Source organism: Monodon monoceros, unplaced genomic scaffold, assembly GCF_005190385.1.
Source record: "Monodon monoceros isolate NGI ecotype Baffin Bay Population unplaced genomic scaffold, NGI_Narwhal_1 Super_Scaffold_19, whole genome shotgun sequence".
NCBI classification, from domain to species: domain Eukaryota; kingdom Metazoa; phylum Chordata; class Mammalia; order Artiodactyla; family Monodontidae; genus Monodon; species Monodon monoceros.
Genome location: NW_021703775.1, coordinates 72114651 through 72129438, shown reverse-complemented (window position 1 = coordinate 72129438; position 14788 = coordinate 72114651).

Below are 14788 nucleotides of genomic sequence, written 5' to 3'. Positions count from 1 at the left end.
GGGAGAAGGAGGGGGGAAGACACTTTCTTTTTCCTGGGTGCTCTTGGCCCTGTCAGCATCACCCGAGCAGCAGCAACTCTTTAGCCTGTGCAGGTTACCCTGGCTGCAGCAGGAGGCGCGGTGTCTTTCAGCACTCCTGGAACAAGCCTCATCACCTCCCCTTAAACGTACCAGAGCAGTCGGGCAATGCCGCCTCTTCAGAGGTCTGTGCCCGAACTCCATTAGGCTCCTCTGCGACCCTAAATGTGTTCACTTCCGAGGAAGTGTCTCCTTTTCAAGATCTGACCACCAACTCTTTGAGGCTCCTCCTCTGGGCTCTTAAGTTCTCCTTACATCTGCCTCCTCTCGTTTGCCCCTCCAGCTTTAGGAGTAGCAACTGCTCCCTGCTGTTGTTATCTCCCGGTAATCTCAGTGTTGCCCCTTCTTTCCCCATATTAAATCCCCTTTGTTAAATTCCTTCTGATAAGTACGTAGGGTAGTTTTTGTTTTCCTGACTAGATTCTGACTAATACAAGTGGTATTTGTGAATTTGAGAATTGAATAAGGTCTTTGGGGCATTAATTCCTGTATGTTAAGAACCCATTGCATTTTTCAAAAGACGAGATGAATTAGGTCTGATTTCTTTGTACACAGCACTCTTCTGTCAATGCTCAGATACAGAGTTTGAACCCATGGAGTAAACGAGCTATGGAGTTTTTAGAAAAAAGGCAGAAAGTAATCACCAGTCATTTGTGTTCTCCATCAGAAAGGATAGGATTCTGCTATCTGAAACAGATGACCTGATGAATAGTAACTTAAACACACAGGAGTTTATGTTATGCACTAAGAAGTCTGGGCATAGGAAATTTAGGGTTTGTAAGGCTAATCCAGATGCATCAAGAAATCAGGCTCCTTCTGTCTTCCTAACTTGCCATCCTCAGCACGTAGCTTTTGTCTTCCTGGCTCCAAGTACTGCTTCATTTCCCCATTCACCAGGCAGGAAGAAGATGGAAGAGGGGGTGGTATCAGCAGGTTTCTCCTTATATTTCATTGATCAGAACCGTATCAGAGGGCCTCACCTGAAGCCGTAAGAGAAGATAGGAAATTGAAATTTTAGCTTTTTTCTTTTTTTTAAGCTCTGTAAATAGAGGCTGGCAAGAAAGAAAGGCAATTACACTATTCGTTATGCAGATACACAGCCCCATTATATGACATGGGTGCTCCATGGTAAACTGCTGTATTTAAGCCCCAATACGTAGCATTTATATTACTGGTGCAAGAGGCTGATTGTATATTGTACATTTAAGTAGATTGTTAAGTTCTTCATTATTTGCCTTCTATTTGTACGGAAAGGAAATTTTGTGAGTTCAAAGGGGCAGAGAAGAAGGCAAGCTCATTCTAGCACCTTTAGCCACCCATTTGGTAGCATGTGAACTTTCCTGATGACCATTTACCACGCAACAGTGACTCTCTTCGGTACTTTCACCATTTGCTGCAAGGTCACCCTTGAAGAGCTACAAGGCAAACTCACCAAAGTCTTTAGCACAATGCTTTACGCTCCTTCTTAATTAGCTGCTGGAAAGGAGTGGAATTGTTTTGCCGTTCCAGTGTCCCCATTTAACTCATAGGGACTTGGCTCTGCCAGTGGAGAAGGGGCTGGGAACAGCTCTTGATGATACAGCCTAATGAGGCTATCAGTAACACACTGATGCGATTAGACCTCCAGCATCTCAAATATGTAAGGAGGCAACCTGTACAATAGTGTGAAAACCTGGAGCAAGAAAAGGATTTATTGATTGTGTTTTATTTAACTAAGATGAAAGCAGCAATCTTCCCATCAGGCACTATTTATGATTAATTAAGATAGATTTTGCAAAGCAGTCTATGCTTTTTGTGCTCAAACAGAGGCATGCTAACAAGAGAGGACAATCATGAAGCTTCACAGTCTGAGCAGTGATCAGCCTGGCTTCAGCCCCACCAGCTAAATTTCATCTCAGTGACATTCAAGGTTTGGCAGCCACCCCCAAGCCTCGTCACAGATGCTAATAGCAAATCAACTGAAATGGATGATGTGGGTGATGCCAAACCTACAATGATTTGTATCTTTTTAAAAGTTCCATTCCAATTTTCTGGAGATTTGCTGGGGGTGGGGGAATGAAATGCGTATGACATGCATGTGGGTTCCGAGGGGAGTGAAGCAGAGGCAAGGTTAACACATTTCAAGGTGGGCTTCAAAAAACAGATAGCGCATACGTACAGGAAAAGGGAAGCAATTGCCCGCATGGAACAAGAACTCACAGAAGGCCACGAGTTTGAAGCACACGTACACTTCACTTAGCATTTAAGAACATCTCATTATGAACGTTATCATTCCAGGACCTCACCCCCAACTACCAGATTCAACCAAAGAAACAAGACTCATCTACATAACAATAAAAACAATGACAATAACCAAACAACAGTGGCTTTCTGGGTGGAAAATTCTTTCATGCCTCATTGGCTTTTTAGTTTTTTTCAAGTTATTTCCATAGATCTGGGCCTGTAAATTAATCACTTATTTAATAATCGGTACCAATTATTTTGAATGAGACAAAAGAAGGGATTTCTTTCACCAATTTCCTTTGAAGTGCAGACAAGCAGATGTCATGCTTTCACTTATTTTATACTTATTTATTGGATACCAATCATGTGCCAGGTAGTGTACCAGTTTTCAGGGATCCATGACAAGCCACTGTAAACATGTGTTCTGATTTCACCAAACGTGCCAATTATGTGTGATCTAGATGAGGATATAGGCAATTAAAGCACAACGTGATATGTGCTGGGGGAGGAGAAGTACAGGTTCTAAGAGAGCGATAGGAAGGCCCCCTAACAGACTTAGTGGTGGTAGGGCAGGAGCCATACAGAAAATTTCTTAGAGAAATGGATGTCTAAGCTGTGATATGAATGCTGAATAGATATTGGCAGGGAACAAAGGTAAGGTTGGCTGGGGAAAGGGTACTGTGCAAAGATAAAGCATCCTGTGGAAAGGATTGGAGGCTAGAGAAAGGCGTATTCAGAAAAAAAAAAAAAAATCTTTTGTGTGGCTGGAGGCTAGTGTGTGTGAGTGACCTGGTGCAAGGGAGAGGGATGCAGAGAGAGGAAAGTGAGACATGAGTCTGGAGGTCCCAGATCACAAAGGTTCTTTTAAATCATAGGAGGGAGTTTGGACTTATCCTAAAGTATTTTTAAGCAGACGTGTGCCTTGATCACATTCGCACTTTAGAATGAAGGAAAGATGTTCTACAATGGATAATACTGAGGGCTGGGAAACCTGTTAGGAAGCTGTTATAGGGATAAAACCAGGTAAAGGTATGGTTATGAGAAGCACTATAGAGGCAGGTAGAATTGTGAGATGTGAAGATATTTGGGAACCGTTTAGGAAGTAAAACCAATAAGTTTGGTGACTAATTCTATAAGGAACATTCTGGGTAGATAATGGTGGTATTCTCTGAGAGGGAGGAAAAGGGCTTTAGTTCTTTTTTTAGTTGTAGAGATGCTAAGTTTTAATTGTCTTTGGGCCATTCAAGTAGAGGTGTTTATCTAGTAGACAATGTGTAATTATAGTCCCTGAACTCACAGATGCTGTTAAGTCCTGGAAGTGCTGATTTGTCTGTGATGAGCCTTTAGATAGTCCTTTCAGCCATGGAAGTGAGCACTTTCGTGAAGACTTCATAGCATTAGTGGAGAAGCTACCTGGAAACTTGGAGAAACATCAGCATTTAAGAGTCAGCAAAGAAAGAGCCCCTAAAGGAGACTTGCTATCAGGAAAGTCATGAAAGGTAGAAGTAAGTTTTCAGAGAGACAATGTAAATGACTTGTTAAAGGTGTTTGACTCTGAAAGTGAGAAGTTAGTTGATATTTGAGGTGAATGTGGGCGCTGAAGAGTAATTTCTTTTCAAGATGGGTGAGATGAGCTTAATACATGCACACAGATATGGAGGTTATGCTAATCCAACTGGGGATAAAGTTTACCTTTGAACAGATCATGAAAAGAGGATTTGCTAAGCAAAGGAAGGATGTTAACACATTTGTGGAGAGGCGTATTTAACCTACTAAAGAGAACAAAGTGTTTCTGTGCACTGGAACAGTAGCTATTTGCATATGCACGGTGTGATTAAAGATTGTTCTTACCTTCTCCCTGGAGCCAGACTTGTTTTTGGCAATACGTTGTTAGTAATGACTTTGAATATCAAAGTTTGTTTGTTCCCGTGTTGTTTTCTTCATTCTCCAGATTTCCAGGTTCTGTTCTAGGTGTTAAGAATTCAAAGAAGGCAAAGTCTTATTCTTCTTTCAAGGAATTAAGTACCTGGAGAGGAGATGGGCATTTGCAATACAGTGAGTGCCAGGAGCGGGGCATGGGAGGGTGTCCTGGGCACCCAGAGGAGGCTACTTCCTGTAGCAGGAGTCAGAAGGGCACTGGAGTCTGGGAGGCTGAGTAAGAGTTTGCTAAGCTATATTTATTTTGGTATATTATGTCATTCCAAATGGTTACTGATTCAACCAAAATTCCTCCTCCCTTCCCCCCTCCCCACAATTTCTTTATATGAGAATCGATAAACTTGTTCTGTAACACAGCAATAGTAAATGTTAGCCTTGCGGACCATAGGTCTCTGTGCAACTACTCCACTCTGCATGGCAGCGTGGAAGCAGCCACAGGCAATACAGAAATGGATGAGCATGGCTACTGACAATGGTGAATTTCACCTGAGCCCTGTGATCCTGGAAAACAGAAAGGATAAGGACACCCCCCACCACCCCTCACCACTGCTGTCTTCTAGGAAATGGCTTACTGCAAAGAAGCACCTTTGCCTGTGACTTAGATAAGACTCAGGGATGCCCCCATGTTTACCTATGACATAGCCAGGCACAAACCCTCCAGATTCCTATTTTTTGCCTCATAAATAATTAGCTGAACAGTTTTGTCCCTACTGATGAACGGGAACAAAATGCTTTTTAACAAAACTTCGGTTAAGAGTCTCACCTTTGCTTAGGCCTCTGAACTTTAGCCTGCCCTCACCTGAGCCGGCATACAGCCCCTCCTAAAGGACTGCTCCGAGAAGACAGGTTGGTCTCAGCATGAAATAGTCTTTCTTTCCACCTACAGTCAGATTACACCACCCTTTTACCTCACTTCCGCACACTCAGTTCTTTCTAACCTTGTTCATTCCTTTCTAGAAAAGAAAATCCCCTTTTGCCTAAAGATGCTTGCTGATTTATGGTCAGAGCCTTCCTTCTATTGCAAAATTCCCCCTTTCCCTACTGTAATCGTTCTCCACACCCCCCTGCCTGGCAATAATCCTGTTGAATAAAATCTCTCCTTACTAAATCTAGATTTGTTAATAAAATCATTATGTTGACACTGTGTTCCAATAAAGCACACTAAAATTTGAATTTCACATAATTTTCAAGTGGTACAGAATTTTATTCTTCTAATTTTTCCCGAACCTTTTAAAAATGTAAAAATTATTCTTAGCTCACAGCCATACAAAGACAGGTGGCAGGCCAGATTTGACCTGAGGGATCTAGTTTTACAATCCTTGCTTTGTACTGAAGAGGCTTCAGGTTTAACAGAACCCAATTAGTTGGCCTTTTAGAGAATTATGTATCAATTCAATTCAGTAAGCATTTATTAAGTGCCTATGCTTTGCTTAGCATTATTCTAGGCCCTGGAGATAAAGTCATGAACAAGACAAATACTCTCCTACTTTCAAGGAATTTAAAAATAATATCATTAGTATTTACCTTCACTGTGCTCTGCTGCCTGTTATATAACATGATGCTATTTAATTACAGGTATGTTGTAGATGTATTATGACTAGAAGGTATAACTATACACACAGGCCATTGGTTGCCTTGATAAACATACCACACATCTTCAATCTGATTAAATGCTTCTCCTTACAATGTAATAGTCAACCCGGACTTCTATACGCTAATTCCAACCATATGACGATCATCCCAAATAAATACTGAATTCCTCCTTGAAAATTGTCTTCAGACTCTGTAATAATTCTTTTTTTCTTCCATAGTGATAATTTTTTACATGTTGATGAACTTCAATATTAGAAACTGCCAAAGATTATTTGAAGCCAAGTCAGGTGAATAAGCCAGATGAGTAAGGGTAACTAAAGAGAAAAGCAATGTCTTCTCCTCTTGAAACACAACGTTTCCAATTTCAAGGCAATCCAGTTGAAATTCTGTACTATTTTCCTGAAACTGGCTTGTAACGGACCAAAGATTTTGTTTTCAAAAATTCCTATTTTGAAGCCCTAGTCCCCAGTGTGATTATATTTGGAGATGGGGCCTTCATGGAGGGTAATTAGGGTTAAATAAAGTCCAAGAGTGGGGCCCTTGTCCAAGGGGATTAGTGCCTTTCTAATAAGAGACACTCAAGAGCTCAGTGGCTCCCTCTCTGCCCACACACAAAGGTGCCACGTGAGAGCACGTTGAAAAGGTGACAGGAAGCAGGTCCTCACCAGGAACTGAATTGGATGGTGCCTTGATCTTGGACTTCCAGCCTCCAGAGCTATGACAAAAATTTCTATTGTTTAAGCCACCTGTTCTGTGGTATACTGTTATGGCAGTATATGGCAGTATACAATATACTGAGCTGACTCACACATAACTTTTCAGAAATTTCCTAAAGGAGGCTTTGGAGAGTTCTGAGTGAGGTTAGCATTTTGGGAATGATTTTCCACTCACCAAGAAGACTCTACTGAAAAGAAAGAGACTCTTTTGGATGTACAAGTTCTTGTCAGTTTTTAAAATCACAAATAATGTTTTTTATGTTTTCACTATGTGCATATGTGTTTGTATGGTATGTGTCTGATTTATAAATTCTAAGCCCACAGACACCTGCAAATCTAAAGGAAAAATAAGCAATACGTCTATAGGGTATGGCTGTATTAGAGTCTTTCTTATTATTTACTGTTTCTAGGAAGAAAACTATGTAGGGTCTCTTTAGAGAACAAGTATTTACCTAAAAATACAAAATGAGGGGAGAAAGAGAAAGAGACATATCCATGAATAAAACCCAATTCTGAAACATGTAAAGTGCTAAATTTACCTTGAAAAGGAGGCTCAGTGTGACATACTTCTTGTGGGCTGTGAGAGTAGTGGGGGGTGGGGGGCTGCTTGTATGTAGGACATGCCAGAACACTCATTATTTCTCTGAATGTTAGAATCTCAAAATATGGCATTTCCACAATAAATAAGAACATACATAATTTTTTAACAAGTGACCTGGTGATGACATTGATTAGAAAATTGATTGGATCAGTGACTGCTGTATAAGACTTGAGATTTACAGCTATCTGCTTGTTGGACAAATAATCAGTAATTATTCCACTTATAAGAATCAGCTGTCAACTCCCCCGTCACATAAAGCATTTTTGTTTCTTGTGTTGTTCAGAGCAGAATTTGATTCAGTTCCTTTTATTTATTTTCTTTTCACTCTTCAAAGCAAGTATCCAGTGTGTACCAGTGTGTGCTTGGCGCTGGGAATACAAAACAAAAAGGGTTAGGGCCCAGGCTTAGAAGAGTTGATGGCCTTGAGGAGAAAACAAATGGATAAAAGGAATTGCAATGCAAACTAGGTGCTACAATACAACATTGTGCAAAGAGCAGTGGGAAAAAATCGAGCTGTGAACGATTCTTTGAGTGTGGGTGCCAGAGTAGCCAATACACAAGCCCAAGTGTTACTAAGAAAGGAGAGGGAATCATTGCATTCTGTTTCTTCCTCTTCCATTCACTTAATAAAAGTTTAGGGTCAGATAAATTCAGGAGCAACCAAAATCAACTTACCAAAAAAGGAGAGGCAAAAGAGGCAAAAAAGGAGAGGAGGGGAATAACACTTTTTATGAACTCACTATTTGAGGAGAAAGGGTATTTTGGTGGCAGTGGGCAACTAGGTAGAAAGAGATTGCTATTAAGTGAAAAATGAGCTTCCATAGGAAGCCATGACAATGAAAGTAATAATTAAATCTTCCTCTAACTTATGTTGCATTGTAAGTGCTTAGCTGAAAAATGTGTCTGTACCTCCGGGCCTGCAGCAATGACATCTGTTATATTTTAGGAACAGAAAGCTAATGAGGTGGAATCTGGAGTAGTGAGCTTAATTGGGCTTGTTTTGATTAAGTGTATGTGCTGGGAATATTCTAATCACTTGTCTGAATTGCAGAACAGTCAACGTAAGCCCCCAAATTCTTGCAACCATTTGTGAATCAGTTTAGAATAGATAGGGAAATTGTGTGGAAGAAAGAGTAAACTGTAAAGCAAAAACTATCTAAAGTTCAGATGAAGTAAAACGTATGTAGTGTTCCTTGCCTAATTAGCGACTTCAGGCCTGAATGGCAGCCCAGTCATACCTGCCTGCTGTTCACTGTAAGTTAAGGCATCTGCCCGGAGAAACATGAAATGTCAGAGCCTGAAGGACCACAGTGGGCATGATGTCATCCTGCCCTCCTCACTTTTAGAGAATCTGAGGCCCAGAAAGGAAGGGACTTTCCTAAGACTAACACGGAGTCTGTAGCAGGGTCTAAGCAAGAACTGAGATCTCCTGGTTCTCCAGGTCTGTCTTGAAGGAGGAAGGGTGAGCTTGGAAATTAAGAGCTCACAGACGTGGGGCAGGATGCCTAAGAGGGCTTTGGGATTTTGAAGTTTAGAGCCTTACTCATACAGTTCACTTCTTCCATTCAGTTCCTATCAGTTCAAACAGCATTTCCTCGACATCCATTTATTTTAGACCTTGTGTTAACCCTTGACAGACAAGGGTAAGCAGACCCAGCCCCTGCTCTCCAGAACCTCAGAGCCAATGATCAATTAACTATCACATACCTTAGTAAGTACCAGCATGTGCCAACTGTTCACTGATGCTCACAACCTCCAAACAAGCTTCTGTGTGCCCAGACGTGCCTCTTGCCTTAATGCAAAACATGGATGGAAAAATGATGTGTGGATGGAAAAAATGCTATCCAGAGATACTGAGACCATTAAAGAAATGAGGTCAGAGACCAGAGAGAGAGTGTGTGTGTGTGTGTGTGTGTGTATGAGAGTGAGAGTGAGAGCAAGCAAACAAGAGAAATAATATTTGCAATAAACTCCCAAGGTCAGCAATGAAAGTAACTAGAATAAATACTCTTAACAAGGAGGCAGACAAGCAAAAGGGGAAAAAAATGTAAAAGGGTTATAGCCTCTGACTGGAACAGCCATGACTATGACAGACTTTGCAGAGCTGTATTTAAGAATTACGACCATGATGAAGGGGTCCAGGCCAGACCTCAGCCTCTTCCCTACACCTTTATACTATTGACCCATCACTCTTTCCAACCACTCACAAACTGGTTTTGGGGTGCTCTTTGGGTGAAATAGGAATTGGAAAACAATGGGAGTTGAAAAAATTCAGAAAGCCTAGGAAAATAAGTGCAGGTTATAGGAAGCCTATTTCCCTTAACTTCCAGCATAAAGGCCCAAACATGCAGGAGTATGACTAATCGAAGTAAATTTTAATTAGGTTTAGTCTTTTCTTGTTCTCCTCTAAATTGGGTGAGCTGTTTCCAAGGTTCTGACTATTACCTTGGCACATATGTAATATTTACTGGTACACAGAAACACTGTGCAACAATTTAGGATAGATATTAAAAGAAAAATGCCTTACTCAATGTAAACTGCAGGGATAATTTAGGCTGGCAGAATGTAATTACCCAAACTGGAACACATTCCTTAGGGAGCAAGAATGCGTGAGAAGATGGTGTGCTATTGCACCCTGTGATGAGAGCAGCAGTTTTGGAAAATGAAAAGAAAATGAACCATGGATGAAAACTACATGAGAAGACCTGCTCTCTGACAACCTTGAGTGAGAAGTGGAGAACTGGGGGAATTGCATGAGTGTAATTGCTGCACTGGAGGAACCTTTAAGTTCATTCTGTCTGACACTGTACCCTCCTTATGTGGATGCTTCGTCTCTACCTGAGCACTGCTGTGAGAGGCAATGGATGGCCTCCCCAAAAGAGTCAAAGTGATCCCTTTTATGGAGTAAAGAACTCACATACTACAATGTCTATCAGCTGGACTTTGTTTGGCCTCTTAGAGCCATACAGTATGCCCGTCCCCTCCTCTCCCAGATAACCTTCACATATTTCAATATGAATTCCATTAACTTTCCAAACCTTCTGCCCCCAGCTAAATGTCCTCTCTCCTTTTAGTTGTGCACTAAATCGTACAATTCTAGACCCTTAACTATTTTAATCCAGCACCTCAAAACAGACTGTTACTTTTTTTTCCATCCTAGTTTCCAGAATTAGATAACTTACTCTGGTGTGTAAGAGAGCTGGCCTACCACCTTTATGGATCTGGACATTATACTTCTGTTAATTCATCTAAAGAGGTTCCTTTGGCAGTCACATCACATTGTTGACTCACGTTGAATCAAAACCTCTACAAATTCAACTCCTTATCTGAGTTTCCTAAGGGAGAGTGTTCCTGAGGTCTCCCAGACCTTTCTTCTTTTTACCCATTCTTGGATAGACCGCTGGTATGTGTCATCTCTTTTTTCAATACTGTACTTAAAGTTTCTAATATTTCCGTATTATCATTACTATTGTTAATTTTTAATTTAAAAACAAAACAGTCATGTTCATAAAAAGTAATCCCCATTCTGGTATTTAAGCCATGAATGATTTCAGAGCTACATGCAGAAGTGTTTGGGGATTTGACCTTGCAATTGCAGAACTAGCTGATTGGGGTAGGTGAAGAGAAAGCATCTCACAACCTGTTTCAGGTGAAAAGACATCGTATATCCTGTTTCAGCATGGTGCAGTAGATCACACTGTCTTTTCTGTTCTCCTGACTACACAGGAGACTTCATCTCCTGCTGAAGCCTATAAATGGCAACATTGCCCCAGCCAAAAATTAATTAAAAATTCATGGGTCTATAGGTTTTCTGTTGAAATTTTTCTTGGCTTTGGTCCAAATCCTATTAGTCTCAGCATCCCTATTCAGATAGCAAGGATATGTCATAATAATATAATACAACAAAAATCTTGCAGATTAATCCTATTGACACTATTTTGCCAATGGGTGCCATGTCATTACATTGATATGCAGTAAGATGTCAGGGTATGAGGATGTGTGCAGTTGTCTAAATGTCTAGGGATGTCCACTCTGTCACTTATCAAGGAAGCAAATTTGAAATTGCTTTGTTTCTACCTTTATAGCCTTTTGCTATATGTTCTTTCCTTTCTGCACTGTTAAGTTCAATAAGAAGACCTTCTCTCTGTCAACTGACTTTTGGTCAGAGCTAAAACACAGATTTTGGAAAGAAAGCTGTGTGGCCCTCTTGGTTTCAGTCCATACTGAAGGTTGCTTGAATGATGTGAGTGATAATTGTGCACATTAATAAAAGGCAAATGGGTGGCTCAAGGAGTATAAAGATGCATATTTATAAGCAGTGCATGTTTCAATTATGTGTATTTGGGGATGATGTGGGAATGTTCCAATAAAAGATTCACCAGGATCATGCCATACCACACTACACTATCCCACACCTCCCCAAATATACATTTGACTTTGGTAGCATTGAATGGTTTCATGAGAGTCAAGATTTTCATGAATCTATCAAAAAATCTGTGGTCTCCTCTTTAATAGGGAGAAGATGCTCCTAACCCAGCTGTCCATCTTGTAGGCCAGTACAGTGTGGAGACCACCATTACCAGGACTGAAAAAAACCAAGCCAGGACTTCCTATCAGGGATGCTCGCTCCTCATTAGAGATTATGAATATACTAGCTGATGTTTTCTTCCCAACAAATTTTTTCATCCCAGAATTTCCCCACAGTTTACATTTTGATTTTGTATTCTTTGTTTTACCGTTCACTTGTTTGGGGAGTTTGGAAGTAATATTACATTAGAGTATTTGTTATCCAAACAATGTCAGGAAAAGAGCAAATTATTGTCTCCGACTAGAAAATTAGATAATGGAATGAGATTTCTTTGCCTTTTTCATTAACAATTGCTACTCATGTGCAATTCTGAGGGAAGTCAACAGAATTTAATTTCATTGTTTTTGGCTTTCTTTGCACATGTTAAAGAAGAAGGAGGCTAGTGAGATTGCAATCCTGGGCCTCTCTCCTCTTGGACAGCATGGAAGCCTGAGGATATGCACTATGCTCTCCCTAACACAGGAGCTCAGGAGCTGCTCCCGGCTCCTCAGGCAGGCCTTGCGGGCAAGTGCCATCTGTGCCCCACTGCCAGGCAGGCGGTGGGGACACAGCCCTCAACTCAAGGCAGCTTAGAAAGACTGTGCCACTGGCACAGTTGTTGGCTCCAGATGCCACACCTGGAATGAGAGCCCTCAGACCAACCCCTGCGCACTGCTATAAACTGGACCCTGTGTCGGGGAGTAACTGACATCTAGGCTCAGTTCCTTGGAGATGAGCTCAGTCAGCCTCTCGGCATTCTTCTTGGCCAAACCCAGCTGTGAAGAAGGATCTGAGCCACAGCAAGCGGACATTCTTGTTTGGATTCTAAGTCCAGCGCCTGTTACCTGCCGGCAGCTGTCCCAGCTCCCCCTCCCCCTCCACACTCCCGTGTCTCAGAAGCAATGTTTCTGCGTGGAATGGTACCCCTTTGCTTTGCTTTCCTTGGCTTTGCTGGAATTGTTTAACCGTTCGTGACAGTCTGAAAGGAAAATGGTTAGATATCTCCTTATTTCTTAAGCTATAGATACTTACAGATAATAAGTAATGTTATATACTTAGGTAATTGTAGATAATTATAACTGAAAAAAGAGAAATGAAACTAATTTCATTTTTCAGTAATTTTAGGCTTTGTTTTCATCTATTTAAGTAAGTTTTGTGACCCATACTAATGCATTTAAAAACACACCAAAATATTTACTTGTTAACCCAGCATATATATGTGTGTGTGTGTGTGTGTATATATACAAACATATATACATTTATGTAATATATAATACACATATATATAAACAAATACATACACACACATATACTCATATGTATATGTAATATACATACATGTATGTGTGTGTGTATATATGTATTTATTTTGTTAAATAAACTGATCATTTCTTGGTAAAAAACATTGAAGGGTCACAGAGGATGAGAAAAATTATCACTGCCATGTAGCATATCTAAAATAGGAAGTAGTTGGAAATGCTCTAACTTAGAAGTATCAAAATAATTCCGGTAAAGCAATGGTTTGAAGTCACAGTCGTTTCCTTTCTTCCCGCTTTGGTCATTGAGGTGCATTAAGAATGTTCACCATGTGAATATTTCCTGTGGTTTCTGACTCAGCTTCTCTCATCATGAGTTTCTCTGCTTGCTTAGAACTGACCCCTGAACACAGAGCTCTCAAAATCTAAACTTAACTTGCTCCTAATAATTTCTGCTTTGCTTCAGTACGTTGTCTCTAAGAAAGCTTAACGTTCATCCCAGTACCTGACGTGTGGCAAGCTTCTGACAAACGTTAGTTGACTGAATAATTGCTGATACTCTGACCCCAGCTTCTATCTCCTGGCCATTTTCTGCTCATAGCCACTGATGCAGTCTTGGTTAATTCTTTGCGTTAAGACCATTTTAATCCTATAAAGTATTTAGAAGATACACATTTCTAAATGAGCACATTTTTAGGAAATGCATTAAGTGTTTAAAATCAACCAGTTCTACTAAGCACATCTAAACCTTTCTTCCTTTCTTTTATGGGCAGGGATTTCAGGCTTTATCATCTGAGGAGTAACTTTTTCCCTTCGCTTAAATAATTCTATTTTGCATGTGCGTGTGTGGTATAAATAGATTTCAAAATCATAATTCAACTTCAACATAAATTAAAAACATAATTCTGTATCCAAAAATGCTTTCTTGGTATGTAGACTCTTGCCTGTGATTTAGGAAATAATCTTGTTATAAAATCAGCACACAAATTGGTGTTCACCCTGTCTCCCTGCTGACTTCCACCAGGCTACTTACCCTGGAAACTCCAGGGAAAGAGGAGGCAGCTCTTTTAGGCATATGCCTGGGGTCAGCAACTAACTTTTGGCTTTGAATTTATTTATTTTTCTTTCTGAATAAAAGGAAGCAACAGGATGTATGTAGGCTGCAGTGCAGTTAAATGATTGAAAAAAATTGGAAACTATACACAATCCTGTTCATCTTTTTGCAATGAATTGCAAAGGCACCCTTACCATTCAGTTTCCCCAGTCATGCCTTGGGCACTGTGCTGTTTCTCCTCAGAAGCCCTATGGCACTTAAGGTTTGTAATACGCAGTCCGGCCCTCAGTTCTTGGACACAGTGTAGAATGATGAACCACTCTTTCATGTAGTGTCCCTTCCCTCCAGATGACAGTGAGCTCATTGAAGCCAGAAAATCTTCTTCTTTTTTTTTTTTTTTAACTTTCTAAAGCTGGCCAAGAGCTTTATGCATGAGTAGGCACAACATAAATATTCAGTACATATTTTCTAACTGGCTTTTGCAGAGTGTATATCAGGAGAGATGTGGGCAGGAGACAGGAACGTGGACGGCTTTGAAAAGAGAATTCTAGGGTCTAGAAGCTGTGAGTAGTTCTATTGTTTGTTTTCAGATGTGGATACCAGTAATGACCAATAATGACATGTGATTGTGTGTGTGTGTTCATTGCATTGTTGTCTTAGTAATGTATCATCTGGCAGGAAGCTTAACAATATCTCATATTTTCACTTGGTGTAAGGATTTTCTCACATTCTGGGTCCATGGATCTAAAAGTGATGTGGGGA